Genomic DNA, 7,317 nt, shown 5'->3' with positions numbered 1-7,317 from the left:
TCCTTCTTCTCCCTCACTCCTCTTTTCCCCCTCCATCTCCTCTTATCTCTCTCTCTCTCTCACACACACACACTTCTTTTCTTTGATTAATATAGCTTTAGTTCTGCGTTCTCTGCCAGGAAAGTCATACACTCAAATAGCTGTATTCAGATGAACCCATTAACATTTCTCCTAAGAGGGAAAAAAAAAAGCAATGCTTATGGATGAACTATCAAACTTCCAAACATATATCCTTTACTACACTGTAATGTCTGTAAGAAAAAAAATGTAGGCTATTTCTCAGTTACTAAGACTCACCAAACTTAGAGCTAAAGTGATAAAATGACAACAACGAAACACCTTTTCCTGTGTGTCTTCAAATAATGTTTACCTTGAAATCTCAAGCTTTCAGGAAAATACAGAGAGTATATTTTGCAAACAGTCGGATCTTTAACCATCTATTTTTTCGTGTCGTTTTTACATTGCTTTCCTAGTTCATATTTCAGATCAATTTGAAGCTTCTTATATAAATATACCTTTTCCATTCTTCACCCTCTTCCTCCCATTATGAAGCCTAGTCTAAATTTAATATTATCCACACGCATATTTTATTGCACATTTAAAAATTATGCTTTATGCATATTCATGAACTGTACACAGTATTATTTTGAATGTTTTCAAGTTTACTTAAGTATTATAAGTATTTCTCTTCTCCTTTCATGTTTGCCAGTGATTTGTCTCTGAAATTTTCTCATGCTGAGATGTGCAGCTTTAGTTCATTCATCATTACCATTGTTCCTCATCCCTTTGAATGAATGCATCCATCCATTCTAGTAGGCATTCAGGCTGATCCCAATTTTTCTCTTTTTTAAAAAACTGGAATTAGTAATTCTTGTGTGTTCTTGTTTACCTAAGCACGGGGTACTCTGGGCCATTTTCCTACAAGTGGTATTGTTGTATACTCGATAGACTTATTTCCAACTTTACTACATAATGTTCCTTTCTTTATCAAAGTGACTCTTCTGGCTTACATACCAGTCCCACCCACACCCCCAGTGGTGGACAGGAGCTTCTCATTCTCACCTAATATTTAACTGTTGCCACATTTGTTCACTGTTGCTCATGTCAGTTCAGTTCAGTTGCTCAGTCATTCCGACTCTTTGCGACCCCATAGACTGCAGCACACCAGGGTTCCCTGTCCATCACCAACTCCCAGAGGTTGCTCAAACTCATGTCCATTGAGTCGATGATGCCATCCAACCATCTCATCCTCTGTCGTCCCCTTCTCCTCCTGCCTTCAATCTTTCCCAGCATCAGGGTCTTTTCCAATGAGTCAGCTCTTCACATCTGGTGGCCAAAGTACTGGGGCTTCAGCTTCAGCATCAGTCCTTCCAATGAATATTCAGGGTTGGTTTCCTTTAGGATGGACTGGTTGGATCTCCTTGCAGTCCGAGGGACTCTCCAAGAGTCTTTTCCAACACCACAGTTCAAAAGCATCTATTCTTTGGTGTTCAGCTTTCTTTATGGTCCAACTTTCACATCTGTACATTACTACTGGAAAAACCATAGCTTTGACTAGATGGACCTTTGTTGGCAAAGTAACATCTCTGTTTTTTAATATGCTAAGTTGGTCATAGTCTTTCTTCCAAGGAGTAAGTGTCTTTTAATTTCATGGCTGCATTTACCATCTGCAGTGATTCTGGAGCCCAAGAAAATAAAGTCTGTCATTGTTTCCATTTTTTCCCCATCTATTTGCCATGAAGTGATGGGACCAGACGCCATGATCTTAGTTTTCTGAATGTTTTCTTTCTGAATGTTTCACTTTCTACCTTGGTGGTGTCATCTGCTTATCTGAGGTTATTGATATTTCTCCTGGAAATCTTGATTCCAACTTGTGCTTCATCCAGCCCAGTGTTTCTCATGATGTACTCTGCATATAAGTTAAATAAGCAGGGTGACAGTATATAGCCTTGACGTACTCCTTTCCCAATTTGGAACTAGTCCGTTGTTCCATGTCCCTTTCTAACTGTTGCTTCTTGACCCGCATACAGATTTCTTAGGAGGCAGGTAATGTGGTTGGTATTCCCATTTCTTGAAGAATTTTCCAGAGTTTGTTGTGATCCACACAGTCCATGCCTTTAGTATAGTCAGTGAAGCAGAAGTAGATGTTTTTCTGGAAATCTCTTACTGTTTCTATTATCCAACAGATGTTGACAATTTGATCCCTGGTTCCTCTCCCTTTTCCAGCTTGAACATCCTGAAGTTATCGGTTCACGTACTGTTGCTTATGTGGTGGAAAGTAAAATGGTATATGGAATTTTAAATTTATTTCCTGAACACTAGTTATATTGAGCCTTTATTTTCAGTATGTGTATCGAACCATTTAGGTTTACTCTTCTGTGAATTGATTGTTCAGTTCTGTTCTTTAGTTTTACATTGCGTTGTATGTCTTTTTTTAAATAGCTTTATAAGTCTTCTTTATACATTTTGAATGTATACAATATCTTTTAGTCAGTAGCTTCTCTTTTCACCTGGTCATGGTGACATTTCTTTAGAGTCATCTTGAATTTTATGGTAATCAAATTTACTAATACTTTCTGTTTATTGTGATTTTTGTATCTTCATTAAAAAAAACAATATATAACCTGAGGACATGAGATGTTCTTCTGTAGCTTCTCCTAATATCTTACAGCTTTGTATTTTGTATTTAGAATTTTTCAGCTTTACTGAGGTATAATTGAATAATAAAACTACAAGATAAAGTATCAGCATGGTGATTTGATATGTGTATCCATAGTGAAAGACTGTTCCTTGACAAGGTAATTAACATATCCATCACTTACCTCATTTAGGATTTTCAGCTATTTTAATGTTATTTCTGTATGCTTTGTGACATAAAATATTTAATTTTATTTTTTCATAGAGACTACATATTAACTCATCCCTATTACTGGATAAAGTATCATTTTCCCACAGTTTGTGTGTCATTATTTTTATTTGTGGGTGTCTTTGTGCCTAGGCCCTTTATTTTATTCCGAGGGATATACTAATTTATTGGTGTGTTAAAACCATGAAATGTTAACTGTATATCTTTATAAAATGCCTTGATATTTGATTGGGCAGCATCCTCATCTTGTTCCTCCACATTTATTCGATGTTCTTAGCTGCTTGCTGTTCCACCTGAACTTTAGGATAGACTTTTGAAATTCCTTTAAAATAGGTTGAAACATTGTTTATAATAAGTTTGAGTTGTTTAATATGTGGAGAATTGATGTAGTGACTCTGCTAGGCTGCCATAATGAAACACTACCTATGAGGTGGATTAAACAACAGAATTTTATTTTCTCATGGTTCTGAAGCCTTCCAGCCTAAGATCAAGATGTCAGCAGGCCTGGTTTCTTCTCATGAGATCGCACATGTACCTGTCATTGGGTTGCATTTGTTAATATTGTTCAGCTGCCAAGTCGTGTCCGACTCTTTGCCACCCCATGGACTGTAGCCTGCCAGGCTCCTCTGTCCATGGAGTTTTCCAGGCAAGACTAATGGAGTGGGTTGCTATTTCCTCCTCCAGGGGATCTTCCCAATCCAGCCATCGAACCTGCGTCTCCTACATCGCAGGAGGATTCTTTATCACTGAGCCACCAGGAAAGCCCTGCATTTGTTAATATTTAATTGCAAATATTCCGCATCTGTTTTCAAGAATGAGTTTGAACTATGATTTGACTATCTTTATTCTTTCCTTGTTTTGTTCTGATTTCATGGCGTTAGCACTTACCTGCTGTTTTGGGGGTGGTCTTAAGAAAAATCTAATAGAACACATATAAAATGGCTTAGTGGGACTCCCTTGTAAACATTTCTGAGACTGGTATTCGGGAATTAGAATATCTTTACTGTAAATTATATTAACCTTTTAGGTTATTCAGGTTTTGCATTTACTTTTTGTCATTCTTGCTAATCAATATTTTGCAAATATGGTATCCGTTTTCCAAATTTATTGGCATAAAGTTGCTTGCAGCATCAACACTATTTTTTTGTTTATAGTTAGGCCCCATTTTTCCTTTCTAATACTGTTGTTGTTGTTTGTATTTATTTATATTTATTTATTTGGCTCTGCCAGGTCTCACTTGTAACATGTGGGATCTTCAATCTGTTGCAGCATGTGGGATCTTTAGTTGTGGCACATGGGATCTAGTTCCCCAACCTGGGTCGACCCCAAGGCGCCCTGCATTGGGAACATGGAGTCTTAGCTACTTTGCCCCTGGGGAAGTTTCCCTTTCTCATTCATCCCATCAGAGTAACAACATTTCCATTCCACTTTTATTTATTCTCAGCAGCAGGAAGGCCCCACTGTCCATCAAAGGCTTGCATTTCCTTTTCCATACTGTAGACTTCTTGCTGTTAAGTGGGGTCCCCAGCCAGGCCCACATTTCTCAGACTTTCCACGCAGTGAAGTGCATCCACATGCGCAGAGGGATATGTCCCTTCTCACACTTCTTATCCACTAGCTGGATACAGAGGACTTTGCCATACAGGAGGTTGATTTCTCAAGCTGAAAGGACTCTGGGTCCCTCTGTACGGCAGCCAGAGGAATGCACTTCTCGTGTCTCTGACAGCGGGGACTCTAAAAATGATGACTACCTTTCCACCATGGCCAACATGCTGCCCAAGACCTTCATGAGTTCAGCAGAGATGCTAAAGTAGGCTTACTCTCTAGACGTGTGGGTCTCTAACAGAGACTTTGACTTGAGAACTTTCAATAGGTCTTGCTGCAACTTTCTTGAGTTGCTCTGAATTCTAAGCCTTTTTCTCTCTCCCCCACAGATGTCAGACTTGCATCAGGTCAAATGACTCTGATGGCTTTCTGTAGCTCCCTATCCATTTCTCCTTACTGAACTTTCCTCCTCTGTCTCTAAAAAGTCTAATTCCATCTTGGCATCTGCTTTTCAGAGACTTGAAATAATACAGATGGTGCCAAGAGTGGATATAAGATGTCATCCTGAGTTCCTTGGCACGTGGTTGCCTTGCTGAATATTGCACTGGTGGTGATGGGTTCAAGCCTCACTATGGGTAGATGCCCTTGTAGGGATGAAAGTTCAAGCACATGAAAGGCACTAGGAGAAAATGTCCACAGGGCAGCAGAGAGGTGAGGTGGCTAGAGGTATTGCTAAGTGGTATCTTCACCCTGCGAGGAGGGTAACAAAGAACCAAAGACCATTCACAAGTCTTAAGGATGAGAGCCAGAGGGCCCCTCTGGGAGTGCATAAAAAGGCTTCCAACTTCTGCAGTAGGAGAGGGGAGACAGCTGAGCAGCAAACATAAAACCTCATAATTTCAGAGCCCCAGAGATACTGAATGTTCAGTTGAATAGGTCTGCAATGCTGTAGTCTCTGGATGAGAAAAGCAGAAACCCTGGAACGTGGCATAAGGCCATCCTGATAGAAGTGCTGGGGGATGTTGGTTCTGCAGGTCCCTCTGAGCCTTCGGAGGGCACGGAAGTGGCTCCTCCCCAGCACTTGGCTGGGAATCTCTGTGGGATCCCTTCTTCCCCTCAGCAGACGCCCTCTCTTCCTATTCTTGCTGTTAGGCTGATAACTAGAGTTAAATCCCTATGTACACTGGCTGGAAAATCGCTGTTCCTGATAAGGGAGGGAACAGATTACAAAAGAAAAGGAATAGCAATGATTAGAGAACTGTACAAGCAAGACCCAGACGTTAGTTTCTGAGGGTGCTTGATCATGGAGCTAGGATTCAAAAGCAAGGCTCCTGACATCAGGTGAAGGATGCTTTTATCTACCCTATGCTGCACATGTAGCAGTTTGTGTGAAGGAATAGTCATGTCATGTATCCTCATGGCCAGTAATACTGACTGATTAATGGCCACCAGTTTGAACAGATCAACCAGTTAGTTGCAGAAGGTTTAAATAAGATTGGGGGTGGGGAGAGAGAGATGTATGTACTTATATATGCACATGTGTGTGTGTGTGTGTGTGTGTGTGTGTGTGTGTGTAATACCCTAGGATGCTGACACAGAGTGGATTTTGAACAACTAGAGCCTTCCAGGTTCTTCTTGCCTCTTTCATGGGTATTCCATTTACAAGTCTACATTTTTGCATAAAAAACAGAATACAGATATCACAGTCCTTGGGCACCATGCAGATCCTTCGTTAATGGAAGGTAAGCTAGCTGAGCCTGGGAAATCTCCAGAGAGGATGGCGTGTGGCCACAGTAAAGCAATAAATCATAAAACCATCTTCCAGCAGCCTCAGCTGCAAGTGTTTTTTTTTTTTTTTAATCTACTCTTTTAAACAACTCTTTTTAACAGCGTCTCACTGTTTCTCCCTTAGGAAATTATTTCATTGTATAATTGCCCTTGCTTCCAGTGAAATTTTTCTTAATGTCCAATTCAAATTGCTGCATTTTTCAGTTTCAGGCCATTGCTCTCTATTACATTACCATTAAGCACTTTAAGTAACTCCTCTCTCTTTTGAAAAGGATGAAATTGGCTCGTGAGTTTCATTGGAAAATGTGGCCTCCTCCTTGTAGACAAATTTTAAACACTTGAAAAAGATAGGTGATTGTCTTATTTCTTAAAAAAAAATTTTTTTTTTTCTGTTTTTCATCAGCTTAGAAACAATTCATGGGACAGATATATATGATTCAGATGGCACTATATATTCTTCTTAGTTGTGTCTGACTCTCTGCGACCCCATGGACTGTAGCCCGCCAGGCTCCTCTGTCCATGGGATTCTCCAGGCAGGAATACTGGAGTGGGCTGCCATTTCGTCCTCCAGGGGATCTTACCAACCCAGAGATCAAACCTGAGTCTGTGGTGTCTCCTGCATTGTAGGTGCATTCTTTACCCGCTAAGCCATCAGGGGAGCTCATAGGAGTGCCCACACACTCATTTCTTCAAGGAACTGTGAATCCTGTATCAGCTAAGGTGGTGGTGGTTCAGTCGCTAAGTCGTGTCCGACTCTTGCGACCCCACGGACTGCAGCCCACCAGGCTCCTCCGTCCATGGGATTCTCCAGGCAAGAATACTGGAGGGGGTTGCCATTTGCTTCTCCAATGGGCTGAGGTATTTGATGCAAAAGGGAGATGACATTTGTGCACAGACAGCAGTGCCTACTGACTTACTTGCTGGAGAACCCAGGAGAGGCAGCTGCAAACTCTGTATGCAATGAAATCCAATTAGAGGAAGGTGGGAGTCTTATGATAGCATTATGGCAACACAAACCGCAGTGGTTTCCAAGCTGTTAACACAATAAAACCCTTTGGGGTATAGAGGGAGCAGTAAGGCCCTACATCATCCCCGCATTTAACCAGATCTGTTTTACT

Source organism: Cervus elaphus, chromosome 24 (genome assembly GCF_910594005.1).
Source record: "Cervus elaphus chromosome 24, mCerEla1.1, whole genome shotgun sequence".
Lineage (NCBI taxonomy): Eukaryota > Metazoa > Chordata > Mammalia > Artiodactyla > Cervidae > Cervus > Cervus elaphus.
The sequence above is the reverse complement of the archived record's forward strand: the minus strand, read 5'-3'. Positions refer to the sequence as shown.